General features: G+C 39.4%; 2 long non-coding RNA genes across 3 annotated transcripts in view; one reads left to right on the top strand and one right to left on the bottom strand.

Moving 5' to 3' along the window:
- Window positions 1-1202: 1202 nt before the first annotated feature.
- LOC124392039 lies at window positions 1203-13250 on the bottom strand. The gene is made up of 2 exons (XR_006927092.1): window positions 13139-13250; window positions 1203-1557 (listed from the first exon to the last, which is right to left on the bottom strand). It is a non-coding gene; the product is annotated as an uncharacterized LOC124392039 (long non-coding RNA).
- Window positions 12308-25823, top strand: part of LOC124392040 — a 33939-nt gene continuing 20423 nt past the window's right edge. For both annotated transcript variants that reach the window (XR_006927093.1, XR_006927094.1), the window contains exons 1-2: window positions 12308-12591; window positions 13664-13785. This is a non-coding gene — a long non-coding RNA (uncharacterized LOC124392040). The remainder of the gene's footprint in view (window positions 12592-13663; window positions 13786-25823) is intronic.

The following is a 25823-nucleotide window of genomic DNA, read 5'->3' as shown; positions in this document are numbered from 1 at the left end:
ACTCACAAACACACACACGTTATACCTTAAATGCTCATATCCTGGTATATTAATGTACCTCTGCTTTAATGTTGTCTTTTCTTTTCATGCTTAATATCAAAATGATCACAAAATTATTTGTTTATTATTTTTCAAACATTTTATATAATCATAAGTGTACCATACTGTTTTAATACACTTTGGATACAACTTTAAGTTCTCCAAAACAAGCATGAACACGTAATACCCCCCACAAATGAACAAAGGAAGTTTCTCCCTGAGAAAAAATCATGCCTGGCATTGGCCATTCTACCAAAGATGGTGTGGCTCGGTACCCTTCAAAATGTCATGAACCCCACCAATTGTTGTTTAGAACCTCTTCTCTGAGACGGGACCCAAACCCTTTGAGGCAGATCGTCCAGCAAGCTTTACCTTCAAGAACCTCTCCTTTTTTGATCTTCAGGAGAACCTTGAAGAACATCTAACTGCCTCCTAACAGACTCTTCAAGAATTCCCTTTGTCTACCACATCTGGCCTCTTGTGCAGCAACAAAGTAACTAATGCAAGTAATCATTTTAGCAACCAGTCTAAATGCGTGATTAAGCTCAAGCCCCTTATTTTTAAGGTGAATTGAAATTTCTTGATGATTCTCGTTTAGGTTGTGGTTATTTTGAAGTTAAGCTTGCCATTCCTTTTCTTTCTTTCTCTCTCTTTCTTCTTTTTCCTTCTCTTTCTCCTTTTACCTATTCTTAACTTTTTGTTTCCTTGATTTTTATTTTATTTTTTTCCCTTTCTTTTGTATGTTTGTGTAGTTAGTTTTTATGCTGTGTTTGTCATAAGTGATTGTATCTGAATGCCGCTCACCTTTCAAAGTTCCTGCGAAATTTGATCTTAACCACATGCTCTATTAATTGTATTGTTTAAAGTAAAGGGGGGTCACATCTTTCTTGGCCAGGAAGATACCCCTTTTATAGAATTAATAAAAGATTATACTGTTTGTTTTGTGAAACAGACCAAATAATTGTAACGTTAATTCTATTACCGTTAATTTAACTTAATTTAAATATTTAGGAGTAATTATAACCTGTTATAATTTCTCATAAATATTTCCTTTTTTGCAAGCTAAATTTGCTACACTAGACAGTTCTAGGTCTAGAGGTTTGGCTGCATAGCAAGAAAATGACAGTTTAAATACATTAAATGGACAAAGGTTTGTGGGCATGTGCTTTTTGAACATCCAATTCCACATTTATTTCCCATTTGCAATGATATTGCCATTTGCTTCCTACTTATTATAATAACCTCCGCTCTCTGGGAACATAGTGCAAAGTATACTATAGAGTGCAGTCAGCATTTCAATTAATCCCAAAGATGTTAGACTTGAGGTCAGAGCTCTATAACAGGCCACTTAACATCTTCCACTATAACCCAAGTAAATTATATCTTCATGGAGCTTTCTTTGTTCCCCTTCAGAAACTCGAGCTGCATTCTTCTGGGTTGTCCACGCTCTGAATCACGTGTGCAATCGGTCGAATGGAAAGCGTGGTGTCAGCAACGAGGTGACGTCATGACCAGGAGCTATAAAAAAAAAAAAAAACATTGAGTGAAACCGGCACTAGCTACTGTTTGTTCAGGAAGTGCTATGTGTGTGTGTATATCCATAAAAAGAAATTAAGAAAATGAAAGCGACTAGCAAAAAAAAAAAAAAAACTTTTGGCTGTGTATTCCTCCTTGCCGACACTATATTATGGGGGAGGATACACACAGCCTATGTGTTGCTTGTTTGGGAGTGAAGCATGCTAGGTCGGTTCTTGAGGGAGCCAACTGCACACATTGCGCTCACATGTCGATGCGAGCGCTCCGCTCCTGCAGGGTTGCCTTTTTTCCCCTTCCTCACCTGCTATGTCCAGCATTCTTTCGCATGGTTCGAAAGCATTCCTTTCGGCGGTTTCTTTCCTTTGCGACAAGAGCGTGCTGCTCTGACTCTCTTCCTCTGAGCAGCCCTCAGACACACCCCTTAGCCATTCCTGTATGAGGAATTATTGGACCCAAACCATCGCCAAACTCGACATTGAGTAGCCTGCCGATCAGCAGAAAGCACACCCGTTCTGCAAGCTTGACGAGTACTTCCTGCAACCTGCCAGGTCAGGTTAAGTTTATTTCTATAGTGCTTTAGCAGCTTTACAGAATTTAACAGTTAAGGTGAACAATGTGTATTTATCCCTGATGAGCAAGCCTGTGGCAAAGAAAAAAACCCTTAGATGTTATGAGGAAGAAGCCTTGAGAGGAACCCCTACTCAAAAGGGGAACCCATCATCATTTGGGTAATATCAGAAATGTGATAATAAATCTTTAAACAATACAGAACACTGAAGAGTGAGAACTAACATGAGCACCTGAATGTAAGATTATAAGTAATGTCCTTTACTCTCTTATAAAGTCATTTGTGATTATGGAACCAGAAGCTACTGAGCAGCTCATAAAATAGATCAACATTTTCATACAGTAGATCCAACACCAGCTTCTCCATGCCAGAGCTTTTAAACACAAAGAGGTCCAATGGACTAGTGGACTTTGCTATTCTAGGAACTACTAAAATTCCGGTGTTTTGAGATCTCAAGGAGCGTGTTAGAAGACTGGATAGATACATGGGAGCCAAACCATTTAGGACTTTTTAAGTAAGTAGCAGCAGTTTGTACTCGATTCAAAACTTTTTTCTACTCTGTGAGGACTCTGGCTGCTGCAATCTGGACTAACTGTAGCTTGTTTATTAATGATGCAGGACATCCACCTAGTAATGCATTATAATTGTCCAGTCTGTAGGTCATAAATGCATGGACGAGCTTTTCTGCATCAGATATAGACAACATGTTTCTTAGCTTTCTTAGCTTTTTCATTTCTAAGATGGAAGAAGGCTGTTTTTGTAATATGGTTGATATGATTTTTGTCTCAAAGCAACTTGACACAGATAATGTGGTGATAAAAATTGATAAGATGTTCTTTATTAGTGTAAGTTTGTCCCTGATTAGCAAGCCAAAACTTGCAGAGATGGCACAAGGAAGAAACCTTAAAAGGAACCAGAATCAAGAGGGAATCCATTTTCACTTGGGTTGCACCGACTGTCCATTTATTACAGATAAACAATGTAGCGGGGTACAGTGACGTTGATCCGAGCAACTGTAGTCCTGAGTCAGTGTAGCAGACCGTTGACATTAACTACAGTCAAAATCCATTCTCAAAGCTCCCATTACTACTTCAGAATTTAATGGAACCACCCAAGGCGTTTATGATAAACCATCCCACAGCTGCACAGAGTGGCCTCCAATCGAAGAAAACACTATCCAGAGGCAGGCCAAGACTAAGTGGGAGATCCGAGCTGGGAAGAGGGGCAGGAACAGTGGTCACTGGAACCTCAGGAGCATGTTTAATGTGAGAGAGAGAGAGAGAGAGAGAGAGAGAGAGAGAGAGAAGCAGGGTGACAAGAGAAGGACATGGATTATTATGTGTCCTTATTGTTGTATGAAAGTTAAGGACACTGTGCAGTTGGGGACTCTGGCAAGACTCAATATGGCAACTAAAAGGGAGAATCAGAAGGTAACACAGGTATGAGGGATCTCTGGGATAAGAGACAACCCACCACACCACCATCAACAAACCTGAGTGAACGTGTGAGAGTTAGAGGACAACAGCATACAAATATCCCAGTTCACCTAACACTCTATATCCATTATAGCTCCTTTACCTGAAAAAAATCTACTGATAAAAGACTTGAACACTGAGACTGTGGCTGAGTCCCGAACACTGATTGGAAGGCTGCTCCATATCTGTGGGGCTTTAAAAGAGAAAGATATGCCCTCTGCTGTAGTCTGCATTATTTGAGGTACCAACAAATAGCCTGCACTTTTTGATTTTTGTAGGCGTGAAGGATCATATCGGTACAGAAGTTCACTCAGATACTGCGGTGCGAGACCGTTAAGTGCTTTATACGTCTGTAGTAGTATTTTATAATTAATGCGAGATTTAATTGGGAGCCAGTGTAGACTGATTACAACAGGGGTGATGTGGTCATATTTTCTAGATCTAGTACCCTTGCTGCTGTATTCTGAACTAACTGAAGCTTATTTATGCACTTACTCGAACACCCAGACAGTAAAGCTTTACTTAGTCTAGTCTAATCTAGTCTCTGGCGCTGACTGGCCTGTTCGGCGACACTGTTTATACAGTCATGAATAGGTTCCAGGAGGCCAAAAAGCGATAGGTAGAGTTCTAGCAATTTCTCCCACATGGGGATGCTCGGAGGGCACAGCCCCAACCGCAACCCAGCACCTTCAGACATTGTGAGGTGCAAAGGCAGAGCATCATGATATGCACTCCCCCTGCTAGGGATCCTGTGCGATGCGCTAGGCCTAAGTTCGCTAAGTTCCCCGGGAGCTGACGGATCGGAGAACTGTCGTCTTCAATAAAAGGGCTTTGGAAAAAAGTCCTGATACAGGACCACCTGGGGACCCTGCTGGGAAGGGGTGCTGTGCACCTCAGTATACGGTGCCCTCAGGGAACTGGTTTATTAACCCTTCCACTTTCAGTGCTTCAGGCACGGCCAGCTCCAGCCTCTCAGGAGGCCCCTAGCACTGCACCGGGGTGTAGCTCCGGCTCTAGGCATACTAGAGATCAGTATCGAGAGACTGATTCTCTTAGACACTATCTAGCAGCCTGGGAGGTTCTGCCAGACGTATCTTCGTGGGGCCTGCACACTGTAGACAAAGGCTATACGATTCAGTTTGGGTCTCGTCCGCCTCGTTTCAACAGGGTGTGCCCCACCCTGGTGGGGGCAAAGCAGTATCTGGTCATAGAACAGGAAGTAGATTCTCTCTTAAAAAAGAAGGCCATTGAGGTGGTCCTTCCTTCATACAGAGAGTCTGGGTTCTACAGCTGGTACTTCATAGTTCCCAAAAAGGACGAAGGGTTGCATATTATACTGGATCTATGTCAGCTGCACCGCTCACTTTTGAGAGTCAGGTTCAGGATGCTGGCCCTGAATCAGGTCAGAGGACTTGTTTTTTTACGATAGATCTGAAGGATGCATATTTTTAAGTATCCATCCTTCCAGCTCACAGGAAGTTTCTGAGGTTTGCTTTTGGGGCCAAAGCTTACAATACCAGGTCTTGCCCTCTCACCCACACCTTCATAAAATGTGTGGATGTGGCACTGGTCCCGCGGAGACTTTGGGGCTTTTGCATTTTAAATTATATCGACGATTGGATAATATTGGCTCAATCAGAGCAGCTGGTGGTCTGGCATCAAGATGTCATTCTCGCACACATAAAGGAGCTGGGGTAAGGCTGAATACCAAAAAAAAAAGAGGTGCTTTCTTCATCACAGAGAACCACATATTTAGGCGTAGTATAGGATTCAACCCTTATGTGGGTGCAGTTGTCCCCTGCTCGTATCAAATCCATCCCCATGACCGTCAAGAAAGAGAGAGAAGGCCAGTCACTCACTGTGAAGCAATTTCAACGATTGCTGGGTCTGATGGCAGCAGCGTCCAATGTGGTTCCTCTTGGCCTCCTGCACATGAGACCCCTCCAGTGATGGCTCAGGACCTGAGAGTTCTCTCAGAGGGGCAATCCATTACAATCAAGGTCACGTGGCAAGCCCTAGGTGCCTTAGATGTGTGGAGAGATCCCAGGTTCCTGTCTCTTCGCCCCGTGTTGGAAGTTCCTGGTCATCATGTATTCTTTTGGCAGATGCTTTACTCACAGAGTGGGGGGGTGGTCATGAGTGGATGCTCCACCCAAAGTCTATGGGGAAGGGCCCATCCAGGGTGGCATATCAATTGCCTAGAGATAATGGCCGTGCATCCAGCTCTGAAGCATTTCCTTCCAGAACTCAAAAGTTACCATGTGTTAGTCCATTCGGACAACACTTCTGTGGTCTCTTATATCAACCACAAGGGGGGGTCTGCAATCTCGCCTCCTGTACAAGCTGGCACGTCAGATTCTCCTGTGGGCCTAAGGGAAGCTGCTTACCTTGAGGGCAGCGTATATCCCAGGCCACTTAAACAAGGGAGCAGACGCCCTCTTGAGGCACGGGCCAAGGCCCGGGGAATGGTGTCTCCATCTGGATGTGGTGGAGCAAATTTGGGAGAAATTTTACAGAGTATAGGTAGACCTGTTTGCGACTCAATAGACATTGCACTGTCCCCTCTGGTTTTCCCTTACTACTCCAGCCCCTTTAGGGCCAGATGCCATGGCGTAGCCTCGGCCACACCTGTACTCCTTTCTCCTGTCACGCAGTTCCCTAGAGTTGTGAAAAGGGCTCGCTGGGACGGAGTCAGGAATTGGTCAGCCTGGCATTATTACGTTCCCAAAACGTTGTTGACGCAGCTCAAGTTTCTAAAGTAGAACGTCTCCAGCTTACATATGTAACTATGGTTCCCCAAGGGAACAAGATGCTGCATTTCCAATACAATTAAATGAACTGCCTGCATCCATGCATTCCTGCAGCGCTTCCTTCCCTTTCACAAGCTAGTGCTGGTTTCACTCCATGTGCTTTTATAGCTTCCTGGTCATGATGTCACCCTGCCAGTGATGCCGCACCTTAAATTGGACTGATTACACACATGATTCACGGTTGTTAATGCAGTGTCTCGTTCCCTCTGGGAACCATGGTAACCTGGAGACCTTCACAGAAGCATTGTGTTTGGGTCTCCTAGTTCAGGTAAGGGGGGGGAATTTATTCTACTGCATCCAAAGAGGTTTATTTATTTATTTATTTATTTATTTATGTATTACATTTATATATTTTTTTCTATTGTATTGAGTATGCTGAGCTTGAAGTACAAATATCAGAAAGCAATTCTTCAACCTTTCCTTCCATGCATTATTAATAGTAACTTACTCAAAATTGTATTCTGTATACATTCTGCCTGATCCTACTTGAAAACCTCAATCACTCATTTTCAGTAAGCAATTTATCTTGCTCAGGGTCACAGAAGATCTCTGAAGTAATATCCCAAAAAAAGTTGCAGGAGGCAAGAATACATCATAGATAAAATGCCACAATGTATCTATTTATTAATAGTGTAGACATTTTATGTTATGGAAAAAAAAAATTTCCATGCAGCAGGGAATATTCTATTGCTTAAAGAGGCCACTGCCATAAGGGAATACTGATGCTGATGAAAGGGTTTACTCTGTGTGTAACTATGATTTTTCACAAAGTTTCCTGCAAAACATTGCCCAGATCTCCACAATGCTTCTGACAGACTAATCTTCTCCATCATAGTATATACTGGTGCTATCTCTTTCCCAGCTAATCGACATTCATGCACCAACTACAGTTTGGCCCTTGTCAAAGTTGTTCAGATCCTTATGCCTGCCCATTTCTACTGCTTCTAACATATCAATTTTAAGAACAAAATAGTCACTGTTATTTACTTCACCTTTCAGTAGTTTTAATGTCATTACTGCTTGTAAACGATGAACTGTAATGAACCCGAAAATGTCCACTGGACCAAGGTAAACACCCTAAAGCCAAACACATGCACAATTATACACACATACACAAAGTTAATCTATAAAAAATGCTTGTGTTGTTGTCAGTTCCCAACTGTTAACAACCATGTAATCTGCAAACAAATCCAGAACTGCAGTGTTTAATCTGCACCACTATGGACAGAAGAGTGAAAATCAGACAACAAAATGTTTTCCAGGGAGAAAACTGTGTGCGCCATTGAACAAATGCTTGAATTCAAAGCAGCACTGCCAGCGACTCTTTCACTCTCTCATCTCACTCCTTGCTTGTTCACTTAAAAGCTTGCACATTACCATAAAATAGGGATGAGAAACGAGTAAACAACACACTTTCATCAGCATTCGCAAGAGAATCTTGTCCAAATGGAAAGCTTGTGGCTAAAACAGGCTGGTGGTGACTCATGGGGCCGATTAAATGATTAATGTAGAATGTATGCTTGTATTATAGCCAGAGAAACAATGCAAGAGAGAATAAAAATCACTATTGCTACATGAGACAATTTGCTGTCTCTAAATATTAACACTGCAGGAAAAAAAAGCATCACAGTGGTGTTTATATTTATAATTATATTATATAACTATCAATTGCACATTACTAGTGATCTGCTTCTGTCCCAACTCATAGAGATGCGTGTAACACCTGTGATACAATAATACAATTAAGGTAAGTAACAGATAGTAATGTTTTGACTTTACCCAATCACAGGGCCCTCAGAAAATGTTGGTGTCACAGAAGGCAGGAAAAAACACACAAATCTCGAGAAATGTAAATTTATATAGTTGTGTGGCAAGAGAAAGATAATAGGAATTTCAATGCACTGAGAAAAAAAATTAAATATGACATTAATTGCCATGTCAATAGTATGTACTATTTGGAACTCAAATAGTACATACCGTATTTTTCTGACTATAAGCCGCTACTTTTTTCCACGTTTTGAACCCGGTGGCTTAAACAACAAAGCGGCTAATATATAGATTTTTCCTGGGTTTTTCCCGGTTTCACAAACTTCGAGCCAAACAACTGAGCGACATAACATTAGACCAATGAAATTTCCAAACGGAAACTTCCACCGGTGGCGCACAACGATGCCAAAAGATAAACTTCCGAGAGAAATACAGTGGTACCTTGACTTACAAGTTTAATTCGTTCCGTGCACGAGCTCGTATCTCAATTTGCTCGCACATCAAATCAGTTTTCCATATTGAAAATACTTAAATTTGGCATTAATCCGTTCCAACCCTCAAAATGATGTTTTTATGTTTCATGTTATTAAATTGGAAAATACATTTCTAAATAACAAATCTATTATAAAAACATAATAGTAAGAGTATGTAAAGATATAATAAGGTTTTATTCAAAGTATTTTCCTTGGAGATGAGACGACTTGAGCTAACGAAAACGCCGGTGGGGTGTGTGTGTGTGTGTGTGTGTGTGTGGAGGTGGGGTAGAGGCGATAAGCGGCGGCGGAGGGAAAACTAGTTTTTTTACTATCACTTCTGTACACTACGTATCCCTGAACTTAAAAATGTTTACTTTTTCTTCTTTGCTTATCTTAATTCTCGTCACAGTCTTCGCTTTCTGGCTTTGCTTCGCCATCTAGCAGCGGCGTCTCGAGCTTGTACCTCAATTTTTTGCTCGCGTAACAAAGCAAAAAAAATCGACCAAGTGACCGCACGTACCTCGGAAAAGTCTTACATTAATGCACTAATTACTTGGTAGGCTACTGTTTAGATACAAGCCATTGTAACGCGTTGAGTCTGTGTCAAGGGATAGCTCACTAAAACTGCAACAGAAATCATATAAGCACAGACAGGTTTCCAAAACTCGTGCTTTTTTATTTTTCTTGGCAACAGCGTTATGTTTAGTCAAAGAAACTTAAAAATGAGCATCAGAAAATAATAAGGACATAATCCTCTGTCTCTACACACGCAGTAATCCCGGAAGAATGCAGTGGCATGCTGTATTCCCAAAATACCGCTATGCTCCTAATAGAAGTGCAACATATTGCATTCGTTAAAGCCTGTGTAAAGTTCATTAGTTTCAGTGTAGACACTGCGGCTCATTTATGTTAAAAATAAAAATCTTTCATTGAGTGCGGCTTATATAAGGGTGCGTTTTATAGTCCGGAAATTACGATAGATAATATGCCAAGCAGTTTGTTTGAGGATTTCTTTCCTGACTATGTAATAACTTTTCTTAGAGAACAGGTTTCATATTTCACCCTTTCACCATAAAAGACTCCGGTAAATACCACACATAAAACAAAAAGACAATCAGTTAAATCAATTGCAGAACATTAATAAAAAAGAAAAAAAACCCACATTGATTAAACAGTGGTTACAATTTTAGATGTCCAAACCTCAATCAACGAACTTTCAGTCTTGGTGGAACTGGAAGGATCAGTAATTATTATTGTATTTCATAAGAATACAACATATTATTTGACCAACTAACGTTTTATTGGTTAATTTCCTGAAACCATGGCTGTTTTAATTATGCCTCAATTTGGATCTGTGTTACATGTGGGTTTGTTCTGCACATCTAATTGCTAATGGCTGTAACAGGACAGACATTTCCAGAGAAAGCAAGAAAGGATTTTTTTTTCCTAATCTTATTTGAAAGAGACATAAGCAGAAAATCTAATGATTGTTTAAAACGATGGTCCAGAGCTAAAGCTGGATGGACCATGTGCAATGTTTTTGTGAGAAAGAAATGGAGAGTGTGGATAATCAGAGTTTAATGGTTCGTAATGTCAGTGTTGATAATGGGGCTCTTATCAAATGTGTCACACTTAGTAGGAAATCGAAACGTGCAAATGTGAATTTGTTAAAAGCTCACAGCACTTCATAGGAAATCGAACAACCCTGGCAACAGCAGCAAAGTCTGAATGTGATCAACGTGCCAGCCGTGAACTTTACCACATTCTCTGCTGATGAGCAATATTAATTACTTCTGCTGTGGTGATGAAATAGGACATCACAGGATACTTGTATATTTAGGTGACCGAGGACTGGAACATAAATATAACAGTGCTACACCAGAGAGTGAGCTAATGAGTGCTGTCGATTCCTCACATGTTCTTTTTTTTAACTTTTATTTCTCTGATAACTCAAACAACAAAGTTTCTTTGCTTTTAAATAGGTAAATTTTTCCCCTGAGTACCACAATGTAATACAAAAAATTTTAGTTATTTCATAATAAGAAATACAATTCATAATTATGAATACTATTATTTATTATTTATGTAGAGACACACACACACACACACACACATACAGTGAGGAAAATAAGTATTTGAACACCCTGCTATTTTGCAAGTTCTCCCACTGAGAAATCATGGAGGGGTCTGAAATTGTCATCGTAGGTGCATGTCCACTGTGAGAGACATAATCTAAAAAAAAAAAAAAAAAAAATCCAGAAATCACAATGTATGATTTTTTAACTATTTATTTGTATGATACAGCGGCAAATAAGTATTTGCACACCTGTCTATCAGCTAGAATTCTGACCCTCAAAGACCTGTTAGTCTGCCTTTAAAATGTCCACCTCCACTACATTTATTATCCTAAATTAGATGCACCTGTTTGAGGTTGTTAGCTGCATAAAGATACCTGTCCACCCCATACAATCAGTAAGAATCCAACTACTAATATGGCCAAGACCAAAAAGCTGTCCAAAGACACTAGAGAAAAAACTGTACACCTCCACAAGGCTGGAAAGGGCTACGGGGAAATTTCCAAACAGCTTGGTGAAAAAAGGTCCACTGTTGGAGCAATCATTAGAAAATGGAAGAAGCTAAACATGACTGTCAATCTTCCTCGGACTGGGGCTCCATGCAAGATCTCACCTTGTGGGGTCTCAATGATCCTAAGGAAGGTGAGAAATCAGCCCAGAACTACACAGGAGGAGCTGGTCAATGACCTGAAAAGAGCTAGGAGCACCTTTTCCAAGGTTACTATTGGTAATACACTAAGACGTCATGGTTTGAAATCATGCATGGCACGGAAGGTTCCCCTGCTTAAACCAACACATGTCCAGGCATGTCTTAAGTTTGCCAATGACCATTTGAATATTCCAGAGGAGTCATGGGAGAAAGTCATGTGGTCGGATGAGACCAAAATAAAACTTTTTGTCATAATTCCACTAAACGTGTTTGGAGGAAGAAGAATGATGAGTACCATCCCAAGAACACCATCCCTACTGTGAAGCAGTGGGAGAACTTGCAAAATAGCAGGGTGTTCAAATACAGTGGAAACCCGTTGTACGAGCATAATTCGTTCTTGAAAATTGCTCGTGTGTCCATTTGCTCGTATGTTCGAACTCATTTTCCCCATAAGAATGAATGTAAAAGTGAGTTCCGAGATGTCATTCGGTCGCTTATTTCTGCACTTAAAAAGTATTTGTAGCCTATTTTTAAAAACAAATACACCGCAAATTACCGTAATATAAACATAATTTAACACTTACTCATGTGGTAGTGGTTGATTGCGAGTGTGAGACGCGCACCACGCTCGTAAACTCCTCGGTTTCCATGGTAATTCTATTTACTTTCGTTTTCACAGCACCATCACTGATTTTCTTGGGATACATTTTTCAAGATTTCTAGTGAAATAAAAATATAAAACTAAAAAAAGTTAATGTGGGAGAGCGTATGAATACGGGAGGCACTTTTATTTGGGTTTTTTTTTTGTGTCGGTCTGCTTAGTGCCCCACGCAGCACGTCTCTGGCGCACGCGCGCGCGCACACACACACACACACACACACACATACATACACACACACGCTCTCCTCCTTAAATGCACCCTCCGATCACTTGAAAAGAGAGAACAATCATTAGGTCACATTAACTTCAGGTGAATCCCCTGCTTATCTGCTCCCGTACCCTCCCTCCATTCACAAACCGCCGCTCGGCCACGCCCCCGCCCTCTCGACGTAAATCAGGATTCCTCTGGTGACAAATCAACGGCTGGCCACTCCTTAAGATCATCTACCAGTCTCGCTGGGCTAGGCTCGCCATCTCGGTTCATCCAGACTTTCTAGTACTCCAAAAAAAAAAAAAAAAACAATCTGCACAAACGGTACAGACAAAAACAATTCAGTTCTCTTTTCCTTTTCCAACATGAGACCCCACTGACTTCTTTTTCTTTTAAAGTGCATGTTACCAATATTTAGGAATACACTTCAATCTATTAGTCAAGTTACATCAAATATTCACACTTACAATTTAATTATTTGTAATAATATTTCTGGTACAGTATTTCTAGTTACACATTAATTCCTTTAAACTCCATCATACATTCAAAATGACCCTGTTTAACACAGGTTTAACATGGAAATTAATTAGCATAAGCAATAAGCAAGAAAAATGGAACTTAACACAATCAATTACATTAACCATGTACCTTGGATATAATAAACATGTTGTATTTACTCATTTTGCATAAACAGCAACTACAAAATAAATTTTTACATGCTATCCTAAACCATTCTGTTCCACTTACATGCTAGCACACCGATGCTAACGAGATAATACTCAGACTAGTTTTTAGTTTTAAGGTAATTCCCAATAACATTTTAGCACCATGATCAGTAGCATCATACTTAGCAAAATGTGCTTCCACTCACAGGAGTTTCAATTGTTTCTACTTGGAATTATTTCCTCTGCTTCCTGCTGGTTTTAGAATTTTAGAAGTGTTATTTCTGCTGGTTTTAGAATTCTAGAAGTGTTATTTCTGCTGGCATTCACGAGGAGAAGAAAAAGCAAAAAGGGGTCATTCCCCTAACGCCCCCTATGGTTGGGAGTGAAACTACAGCATAGTAGCTCTTATTTCTCTATGGGATTTTTATAAAAAAAAAAAAAATTTATAACTATATATTTGTTATTTTTATTAATTGAATGGGCCAGCTCAGGCAAAAATGCTGTTGTTTTTGGTGACCTTGATTTTAAATTTGCATCCATGTTGTTGTAAGCCTTTTGTTCAAGCTCAATTTTCAAATGTCTTTCACCTTTACACATTAAAGGTACATTGCAAATATAATATTAGTGCTACAGTGAAATCCCCATTTGACAAATACATGTTTGTAGGGATAATCAACAGTTTCTTTCATATAGCATATCTTTGCTTCTGTGTGTTTGGGGAATTCCTACAGTTGACCTGGTCTGTGGCTGCAGTATTAGGATCCCATATGCTGCGCCAAACTCTCATGGATGGATGGATAGACACCACTGCAGCTTGTATGAGTATGTTTCACCTAAAGGACTAATGTGAGGTGTAAGTATGGCGTAAATTTCTTTCCAGTACTTCCCACCTCACACACTCAACCATCCACCCCATCCACACACAAGACAGAAAGAAGAGACAGCACAAATGTAGAAAATACTTACACACACATTACAATTTCCAAAGATGGGTTGAAAGAGGCAGATGTAGAGGACAGGGGATATGAAGACAGATGATCTGCTGTGGCGACCCCTAATGGGAGAAGCCGAAAGAAGTAGAAGAAGAAGAAGCAGAAGATTAAGATCTCATGTAAGTCAGAAGACTTTTCAGATAGGCGTTTGTTGTTGTTGTTGCCCTATTCTTTATGGTGCACAAGAACACTGTCCGCGCTTGGGATAATAGCTGTTATTCTGGAGGAACACTGTAATGTTGACTCTGATGTTTACAGAAATGGCCAGCTCTGCATCTTCTGTCTTTAGAGTAAATCCAGGAAGCTGAACAAAGTTGTGATTTACTGCTCCATGCTAAATAAATAAATAAGTAAAAATAAAAGTGCTGCTATTGTTGTTCTGTCATTAAAATACTGAATCATGTGACATCCATTTTTCAGCGGAGGCCTGTGAGAAACAAGAAAAAGAACTGTATATATTTTTGTAGAGCAGATATTTTGAGGTGCTTTGAAGAAAGTTGAATATTAAATCTATACTGTACATGCTAAATGCATTATTTATGTGTAAGCAGGGAAAAGGGAACAGAGAGAAGAGTGTAAAATTACACCCGAGTCTTAAAAGACTGATTGGAAAAGGTTTTCCAACTTTGAATTCAGTGTCTGATGAAAAATAAAAAGTCCTATTTTCACCCACAATTCTTTGTTGCTCTCAGCTGTGAGCCTGTAGTCAGGCTTGGCCTAGTTTATCTCAGGCAGACGCAACATGAGTCACCTGCTTATTCTCTCAATTCTTTCAATCCATCTTTCTCCCTTTCTTCCATGCTGACCCACTCTCCTTTGCTTCATTTTTTTTTAATATACTTATTGTGAACTATTGAAACACACTTTGGCACCTAATGAATATTCGATTTATATTCAGCTTGCATGTTCGTGACCTAAGAAAACACACACACACACACACACACACACACACAAGCAATAATCACGTTTTATTGCTCACATGCCGTTGTTGTTTGTGGACAGTCTGCTTGTAGAGTTTGTTCCTGATTATTATAGAAAGTAGATTTTTTTTGTTGTATAGATATTTAGCTGGACTTGAGAGACCCAACTAGTACTAAAGTTCATTTTTTAATATTGTGGTTAGTTACTACTTGATAGAACTTCCTTATGCTGCAATGGGAGCTGCAAGTCCTCTGGGAACTGTCCCAATCAGCTTTGCATTTCTGCTTTCTCTTATTTTTGTCCATTCTTTGTGTCAAACGTACTTAATTACTAAGGTATGGGCTTTGACTGAGCCATTAAAACACATTTAGGTTCTTAGCAGCATTATTTGATTTGTTGTTGTGTATGAAGGTAATCCATCACCCCAGTTTTATTGCGTTTTTTAAGCCTGACCAGTTTCCTTTTAAAATATGAAATAAGAATGAAAAGAAAGAAAGACATCTCCAAAAATGATGCACCCACCATGTTTTATTGTGGATACAGTTTTTTTTGGGTGGTGAGCAGTGAAGGGGTACCTTTAAACAAGGGGTCGCCAACTGGCGGACTCCGGTCCAAACCCGGAACCCAAGGTGCGTCCAGCCGGACCACGAAACCTTTTCACATAATAAATTGAATATATGCCAACCGCTATTTTGTAATAAAATCACATTTATATCAGGCACATCAAGGTCAGCTTAGTAAAGCAGTAGAGCCGCTACTACAGTTACTATGCTCACTGTTGCTACGATCAGACGTACAGTTGCACGTGCAGTAAAGGCAGCAGAAAGCGACGCGCAAACTTTCAGTGAGTGAAAAACAAAAATTCTCAAAAATTAGGAAAGTTTGTGCTGAAAACCAAGTTTTTCAAGATGATTGGGTGGAAAAAATACGTATTTTTTCGTTCTGCATCGAGCTGAATCGAGAGGCGTGTTATTTACATTTTTATGGACTTAAAGGAACTGTACAAATGAACAGAGAAAAGGTTTCTTCAACTTTTTAATTTTTTTAACACTGGAACTTTATTTTATTTTATTTTGTTTGTGTTTCTGAATGATATTGCTGATGATATTTTTACCAATGCAACTTGAAGCATAGAAGAGAGCTATGTTAAATATTAGATACATTTAGTTAGGTAGAGACAATAAGTGTGGAGTTTAAATGTGATTTTCTGAACCAGTGAGGTATGTGTTCATTACTTATGGTCTGTAAATCTCAGTTCAGCAGAAACAAAAGCACTTTAGATTTTTTCTTTGATTTCTTTTATTTATACTTTTTATTTATTTATAATGTGTCCAATAAAAAAATGTTGTCTAAACTATTTAGTCTGGCAAAAAGCAATTTATGTTTTTAGGTATATAATTGTCCGGACCTCAGCTGGCGAGGAAGGTTTATTTACTGTATCTCAAGCAATTTTAGTTGAAGCCCCCTGCTCTAAACAGTAAAAAATAAACAAATAATTTGGTATTATTAATTAGGATTACACAATCATTAATTTTTTTTTCATAAAGCCTAGCTTTAAGGATTATCCAGGCTAAGGTGGCTGATTTGATTAATTCCATCTTTATGCAATCACTGACTCTTTCATTCTTGTTTTTTCTTTTGGCTGCTCCCATTAGGGGTCGCCAAAGAGGATTATCCGTCTCCATACTACTCTGTCATCTACATCTGCCTCTTTCAAACCAGCTACCTGCATGTCTTCCTTCACCACATCCATAAACCTGCTTTTTGGACTTCCTCTTTTCCTACTTCCTGGTGGCTCCATCCTCAGCATTCTCCTACTGATATACCCCATGTCCATCTTCTGCACATGTCCAAACCATCTCAACCAGGCTTCTCTCACAAATCACTCCTACCACACTTCTCCACCCACTACACCCTGCCTGCACTCTTTTCTTTTTCTTCTCTAGCACACTCTCCAATACTTTGCACTGTTGACCACAGGTACCTAAACTCATCCACCTTCTCCACCTCTTCTCATTTACATTTGCGGCATTTAGCAGACGCCCTTATCCAGAGCGACGTAAAAAAGTGCTTTGAGTCTCTAGCAATGAATACATTTAAGTGTTTCAGGGAGAGGTAGGTCTTCAATCGTCGCTTCAAGATAGTCAGGGACTGTGCTGTACGGACATCTAGGGAAAGTTCATTCCACCACCTTGGTGCCAGAACAAAGAAGAGCCTTCAAGTATACTTACCTCTCATTCAGAGAGAAGGTGGTACCAGTCGAGCAGTGCTGGAGGATCTCAGACAGCGTGGTGCAGTGTGAGATGGGATGAGGTCTCTGAGGTAAGATGGTGCTGGTCCATTTTTGGCAAGCATCAGTGTTTTGCATCTGATACATGCAGCTACTGGAAGCCAGTGAAGGGAGCGCAGCAGTGTGGTGGTGTGGGAGAACTTAGGCAGATTATACACAAGTCGTGCAGCTGCATTTTGGATCATTTGCAGTGGATGAATAGCGTTCAGGGGAAGACCTGCCAGCAGAGAGTTGCAGTAGTCGAGTCTTGAAATGACAAGAGACTGAACATGCACCTGGGCAGCCTGTGTGGACAGAAATGGTCGAAACCTTCTGATGTTGTAGAGAAGAAATCGACAGGAGCGAGCTACATTAACGACATGTGGGAAGAAGGACAGTTCATTGTCCATAGTTACCCCAAGGTTACGAGCATGGCTGAAGGGGAGAGCAGAAAGTCATGAAGTGTTATTTGGAGATCTTGACCTGGAGATGAATCACCTGGAATGACCAGCAGTTCTGTATTGCTGGGGTTGAATTTTAGTCTTCTTCCTGTAACCACACCAGTCCACTGCCCTCCCTGTCATTTACACACATGTACTCTGTCTTACTCCTACTGACTTTTATTCCCCTTCTCTCCAGCTCATACATCCACCTATCCAGGCTCTTCTCAACCTGCTCCCTACTCTCACCACAAATCACAATATCATCTGCAAACATCATATTCCATGGGGACTCCTGTCTGACCCCGTTGTCAACCTGTCCATTACTACAGCAAACAGGAAAGAGGTCAGAGCCAATCCTTGATGCAATCCAATCTCCACCTTGAACCAATCTGTCGTTCCTACTGCACACTTCACTGCTGTCACACTGTCCTCATACCTGTCCTCTACCACCCTCACATACTCCCACTTACACCCTCTGACACACCTGACTTCCTAATACAATACCACAACTTCTCTCTCAGCAACCTGTCGTACGCTTTCTCTAAATCCACAAACACACAATGCAACTCCTTCTGTCCTTCTCTATACTTCTCCATCAACATGCTCAAAGCAAATGATGCGTCTGTGGTGCTCTTCCTAAATCAATTTCTCCTTCCTTAGTGTCCATATTTTCATACAGCTCCTCATTGGCCTTTTCTTTGGCTTTCGCCACATCTCTCTTCACCTGCTGCCTCATCACATTGTACTCCTGCCTACTTTTTTCATCTCTCTGCCGATACCAATTCTGTTTTGCCATCCTCTTTCTCCTTATGTTTTCAGGCACTTACTCTTTCCACCACACCTCTTTGTCTTTCTTTCTATTTTCAGATGTCACACCAATTACCTTTTTAGCTGTCTTCCTTATTACTTCCACAGTAGTTACCCAATCATCCAGCACCTCTTCACCACCACCAAGCCCCTGTCTGACCTCTTCCCTGGACCTTACTCTACAGTCCTCCTACAGACCACCATCTGATGCTGTCTAGCTACACTGTCCCATGCCACAATTTTACAATCTCCAATCTCCTTCAGGTTGCATCTCCTACATAGAACATAGTCCACCTGTGTGCACAATCCTCCACTCTTACACGTCACCCTATGCGCCTCCTTCTTCTTAAAATAAGTATTTACCACTGCCATTTCCATTGTTTTAACAAAATCTACCCCAATCTCCCCTTCCCATTCCTCTCCTTAAGGCCATACCTACCCATCACCTCCACATCAATTATCGTCACCCCTTCAACTTCCAGCTTTGCGTTCATCATCAGAAACTCTCTTCACCTCCACTTCACTCTTACTGTACTTTGCCTTTATGATCACCATGATAGAACAGTTTAAACCCACCTCCAATGTTCCTGGCCTTTCTCCCTTTCCACTTGGTCACCTGAACACACAACATATCAACATATGTTGTCTCTGTAGACAGTAGCCCAATTTCCATCGGTACCCTGTTGGCTAACAGTACCTGTGGCAGTCATTGGTAACCCGGGCCTTGACCGATCTGGTATGAATTCTTGAATTGTGATCTGCATATTTGATTTGGCACATGTTTTATGCTCTTCCTAATGCAACCCTCACTATATATCTGGGCTTAGGACCTACACTAAGAGTGCACTAGCTTGTGCAACCCTAATGGCTGGGTTATGCAATCACGAGTATACTCCGAAACACTGGTAGTCCAGGGATGATTGCCAGAATTAACTGTAGATCGGACAGTGAGTGAGTGAGAACGGTGTCCTTATAAAGCAAGGGTGTAGATTGGAGACAGGTGAAGTTGATTAGTATGAAGGCGAGGTGCTGCGAGTGTGCTAAGTGCAGAGGGGAAGCTTGGCTGGTGGTTCCCTGACAGATTACTGATTTTTCAATACATTGTCCTGAAATAGTTGTCTAAAACAATGGACTTTCCAGAACCTGGTGTATTTAGATGGGATCACATGACTCTAATTATTCTTATTTCATTATATTTATAATTGTATATTATTTAACACTATGGTGAGAATTGTGGGAAGTACCTTCAAATGTAAGCAAAGCTTTAAACAGCCCTCATGTATATGATGTACATTTTCAAATTCTGTATTAGGGAAAAAAAAAACCATAGTTGAATGTTTCTGGTTCTGAGTTTTGGACCATTGTAAAAGCTTGAGGTCTATCTAAATAATATTTTGTTGAGATACATTCTAAAAGCTTCAAGTTTTGTTTCTTAAAGTAGACCTCAGTAAATTTAGAGGTATGTTTACTATCCTGGTTTTGAGTCATTTTACATAAACAAAATACATAATTAGGCCAGCTTTGCCAAGAGATTTGCATGTAAACATTGATAGATGATAGATAGATTTTCTTAGTTTAGTATTATATGCAATGTTTGTGTATAGTGGGGAAAATAATTATTTTGTGAATTTACCCTCACATAAAGAAATTAACAGTGTAGAATGTTATGGTAGTTTTATTTTAACAAAAAAAAAAAGAATTTAAAAAATAATCCCCCTCAAAAATACATTCATATTATATATAAATGATTTTGTTTTTGATCAAGTGAAATAAGTATTTGATCCCCTACCCCCAGCAAGGAGCTGTCAAAGGATGCCAGGGACAAGATTGTAGATCTGCACAAGGTTGGAATGGGCTACAAGACCATCAGCAAAAGGCTTGGTGAGAAAGAGACCACTGTTGGTGCAATACTTAAAAAATGGAAGAAATACAAGATAAGTCATTCGCCCTCACTCTGAAGCTCCATGCAAAATTTCAGCTCATGGGGTAAGGATGATTCTGAGAAAGCTTTTTAATGATTTGTTAATGATTTGAAGGGAGCTGGGACCACAGTCACCAAGAAAACCATTGGTAACACACCAAGCTCTATCTGCTCAAGAATGCACCTGAACAGGCTCGTCTGAAGTTTGCTGATAAACATGATTCAGAGAGGGTTTGGAAGAATGTGATGTGGTTGGAAGATACTAAAATTGTGCTCTGTGGCATCAACTCGACTCCCCATGTTTGTAGACAGAGAAATGCTGAATATCACCCCAAGAACATTATCCCCACTGTCAAACAGAGGAGAAGGAAACATTCTGTTTTGGGGCTGTTTCTCTGCTAAGGGTACAAGGAAGACTTCACCACATGAACGGGGCCATGCACTGCAGAATCTTAGATGAGAACCTTCTGTAATACCTTCTGGGTCATGGATTGGTCTTCCAATATGACAATGACCCAAAACATATGTCCAAACCAAAAATCTGATGCTCTTGTAGCCCATTCCAGCCTTGTGCAGGTCTACAATCTTGTTCCTGATGTCCTTTGACAGCTCTTTGGTCTTGCCCATCATGATGGATAGGTTTGAATGGAAGAGGTTCATTCTGTGACTGGAGACTTTTATACACATGACAAGTTGATATTAGGAGTACTTTCCTAAAGGGACAATTTGGGTCTGTGGGAGTCAAATACTTATTTTACTTGATTAAATACAAATTGATGTATAACCTTTCTTTATGGATTTTTTTTTTAATGTTTTTTATATTCTGTCTCTTTCTGTTAAAATGAACCTACTATTAAAAAATTCTAGACTGTTCATTTCTTTGTAAGGGGGTAAACTCACATCAGCAGGGGATCAAATAATTATTTCCCCCACAGTAATTTCATCATATATCAACACCAATCCACTTTAGTTCCAGGTTGTAAGGCTGAACAAGGCTGTAGGAAAAGGAGTGTGGGGACGTGTTGGACATGATGATGTAAGCCATTTGTGAAACTAAAGATCAGCACTAAAACTAAATGATGAAAAAAACATCCAACAAGAGACTCTATAACATCATCTCAATGCAGTACAATTCATTTCTCTCATTTTTTCTCACCACTGACACTTTTTGTCTCTCTGTAGAGCAGTAAAAGTAGTTGGTGTGTATAGGGTTAGAAAATCCTCAGAGAGGAATAGAACAAATAAAAAAAAAGATAGAGTTGGATTTGAGTGTAATTAATTTTTTGTTAATGCTTCTCCAAGCCTCTACTGAACTAAATGCCATTTCTGGACACACAAACGCACACACACACCCACACACTTCTTGACAGCTTACAAAAATTAAACAGGATTTATAATAAGGAAACAAAGGAAACAAAATTGCACATAAAGCTGTTACTTAATTCTGTTAGTCCTTTAAATAATAAATATTATTTTATATTTCTCTTTACTTCAGTTAAGTGTGTGTGTGTGTTACTTATTTTGGCACACGGGCATTGACAGAGACCTAGTCACTAAGATGTAGACAGGTGTAATTCTATTGCCTTACAGCTCTCCAGAAAACACAAGAACAATCAGTAAAAGTTTGTCACAGTTTCAGTAAAGATCTTTACTGCCATTTTTCCTAACAGTCCACCTTAAATGTAGCACAGACAGGACTGCATAATTTGGAGGAAAAAAGGTTAGATTCAAACTAACATATGAAAAATACACATTGAAATTTGCCTGAAATGGCTGGGCTAGAATATTTCAAATAAATCTCTGGTATACTTTTTTTAAAACACCAGCATCTTAGAAATACACTACAGGTATATGGACACACGTTTTTGTACACACTACCATAATATTTGTTTGTGCTTTTTGAACATCCCACTTCACATTTACTCCTCATTTGCTGTTATTGTATAATAGCCTTCATTCTTCTTGGAAGATGTTCCACTTGAATTAGGAGTGTGCTTGTGGAGATTTGTGGGGACTCATTTATCCAAAAAGGTGTTAGTACAGTCAGGTACTGATGTAGAGTGAGAAGGCCTGGAGTGCATTCAGCATTCCAATTCAACCTAAAGGTGTTCAATAGGGTTGGGTTCAGAAAGCTATAGCTAGATCTTCCACTTCAAACCATGTAAACCATATCCTCAAGAAGCTGGCATTGTGCACAGGGGCATTGACATGCTCTTACAAGTTTGAGTCTCCTTGTTCAAGTGATTGCAAAATTTTATGCTTCTTCATCTAAAGACATACTATACAGTTTGCCCTCATCTTTATGATTACAGTTTCAGGAAAAAACACATCTGGCTGGAAAAGTCCAGTGTCTCAGTACTTTTGTGCATTTAGTGTACGCTAGTGTATTTCACCTAAAATGCTTAGATGAGCATACTGAAAATACAGTAATGTACTTTTCTTAAAGTTTTTGAAACAATATATGAAAAGCATGCTTTCATATTTCACCTGAAATGCTTAGACCAGCATTTTGAAAATACTTTAGTGTGCTTCTTTTGAAATATTTACCTTAGTATATACGATAGTCTAACCATCTTATCCTTAAGTATGATTGAGCAGTCTGGGGTTTAGCCAGCAATTCAGTTTATAACAAAGGTTGTTCCAGGGCACACCATGACACATCATGTTTTCATGGACCTCAAATTGTGCACATCATTTCTGTTATACTAGAACAGGTTTGGGCTTCTTAGTTCCAGCAAGGAGAAAACTTATTGAAAAGACTTTCTAAACAATACTGTGTCTCCAACTTTGTGCCAGCAGTTTGTAAAGAGACACATATGGGTGTTATGGTCAAGTGCCTGAAAGGTTTTGTCATATACTGCAAATATAAAGTACATCAGAATCAAATGACTGAAACATTTAGCAAAAAATGCATGCCAATCTGTAGAAGAAACTGTGATTTTAAAATCTAAATCATAGACAGCATGCTGAGAACTGAGTGACAGCCATTATTTAGAGTCATTCAGCAACTTACATGATAAGGATAGGTCCTCATAATCAAGAGGAATCAACTGAGAGATAAATATGGACAGGTTCAGGTACATACCCACATACACCACACATACACATACATCACAATACACTCAGGTTTCAGCTGAGTGACAGATCATATGTGACCTGCAGTGCTATAGGGCTGTATCAGTCTTCTCTATCCTGCAGGAGACATGCATTTATCAAACACACAATCCCATATGAAACCTTTTAACATTCACAGGAATCTGACCTCAAGCCACCTTCTAAGGATTTTCAGTCCCTTTTCACTAATGCTGCCTAAGACAGAGATAGAATCAAGAAGAGGATTGAAGAGGTCAGGAAGGGTTCCTGCTACTTTCTTATCAGTTACTCAGCAGATACATTATCCGAACTGCAGTAAAGGACAATACATACATACATTACAGGCACAATTTAGTATATCCTTTTAGTATCACTTGTGTGCTGTTAGAAATAAAAAGTCTAAAAGTCAGATTGATTTATGTCCAAAAAAAAAGAAGAAAAAATCGCATCCAATTTTCTCTCAATGTTCCTTAATAATCCAAATTGGTCATATTACTGTCCCTCACCACAGACATTTTTATTTCATATACACATTTATTTGATATAAATAAATAGATACATTAATAAATAACTATCCTAGGTGCTGCTTGTTCACTGTGAGCTAATTGTTAAATTAATTACTATATTTTGGGGGAAAAAAGTTAAATACAGCCACCTTATTATGGATTTAAAACATTAAATCACTTAATGTTTCTTTAATGACAGATGTATATGTATGTGTTCAAAAAGCTACTGAGTCAGATACACCTGTGAAATAGCTAATGGGGGTTAGAATTGTAATCAACAGTGCCACACTTGATTAGTCACCTGATACTCTGCTTTGTTCTCTCTTCCATTCTACTTTAAATCCTGACCACCAGGACATTTTTTCATAACTAGTGGAGAATATATAACAAAGTCATAATGACAGTGTAGATCCTGTGCTTTAAAAAGAATTAGAATCACTCAAACTCATTATAGGGCACATTGGCTGCAAGACATCTGCATTGTATACAGATGTTTAGAGCTGTTTGTTTGAAGATATTTCTAAAAATCCATGTGTATGCAAAGAGTGCTTTTAATTAGTATATTCCTGTGTATTACAGATGTCTCAGTCTATAACAAGCCAGCTATGAAAATACCAAAGTTTGGAAACTTTTTCAAATAATACTGAATTTGATAAAGTAAGCTCATCAAAGGTCAACTGGAAATAAGTGCATCTAGGTGATGCATTTCTCTAATCAATCTGTTGAGCTTGTCTTTTTATTGTTCGGACAGATGGACAATGATACGATTTTTTTTAATTCATTAAGTTTAACTGCTGCTGTAGGGGACAGACATATGGCAATTATGGGACAACTTTTGTCTTCTACTCCTCACATTCCACCTGGCATGTGGACATCTAACTTCCACTAGACAATTATAAATGGGGTGATACAGACATCTGGCACAGTTTAATCCAAACATTGGCGTAGTCTGTCCCAATCTGAATGTCTTTATTGTCGTGTTTTGTTGTGTCAGGGGTATCTCTTCAGTTTTTATTCATTTATTTATTTATTTAACTGGGATTTGGCAATATATGTGTCATTTGTGCCTATAACATTACAACATGTTGAAAAAAAATAATTTAAAGACAGAATAGATAGGAATTTTGAATGGGTTTGCTTTTTTGAATGACTGCTATTTTTTCCCCTCCTCATCCTATTCCCTCATGCCGGACCGTCGTAAAAAGCATTTCACTGCATGTCGTACTCTGTATGTATGTGTATGTGACAAATAAAATTTTATTTGATTGGGTTGTTAGCTGCAAGAATCCAGGTTGAATAGGCATTCTACACACTGATGTGTTATAAGAATATTTGGTGTTCCTGGCGAGTGACTTGGTATTTAACCTAACTGCTATTATGCAATGTTTGAACTCAATAAAGCTCTCCACACTCTGACACTTTCTGCAGTATCCCCAATTGGATTTTAAGGGTAATTTCCTAAAGCACAAAAAAAAAAACACATTGATCCCACACGGATACTAAAGCTAAGGGCAGCTAGGTACTCGTTTCTCATGAATTGATGTATAAAATGATCTATCTTTCCGAGTGTAGGGACATATGACTAGACTTGGACTACATAGAAATTAAAGAAATGCATCTGATTTTTTTCAATTCTTAACTCAATTACATCTTATAGGGATTTTGATTCCTGATTTTTGACTGAACACTTTATTGTTCTTGTTAGCAATCTGAACAGGGCTCTGTCAGATTGTCCCCAGTGTTCGGGCATGTTACTGGTGAAGCATGTCTTAAAATAAAATCCCACTTCTTGTATTCGAAGGCATGGCTTCTGGTGTAGTGTGTTTGAGTGTGTGTGCAATCTGTCAGTATGCCAGTATGCTGGTTGATTCTAACCAAAGTCTGTTTCCTTGGAAACACATTGCGAACCCAGGCAGTGGAGCGATACGATACACATTCA

The sequence above is a fragment of the Silurus meridionalis genome, chromosome 10 (genome assembly GCF_014805685.1).
Source record: "Silurus meridionalis isolate SWU-2019-XX chromosome 10, ASM1480568v1, whole genome shotgun sequence".
NCBI lineage: Eukaryota > Metazoa > Chordata > Actinopteri > Siluriformes > Siluridae > Silurus > Silurus meridionalis.
This window is presented reverse-complemented; position numbering and strand designations above follow the sequence as displayed.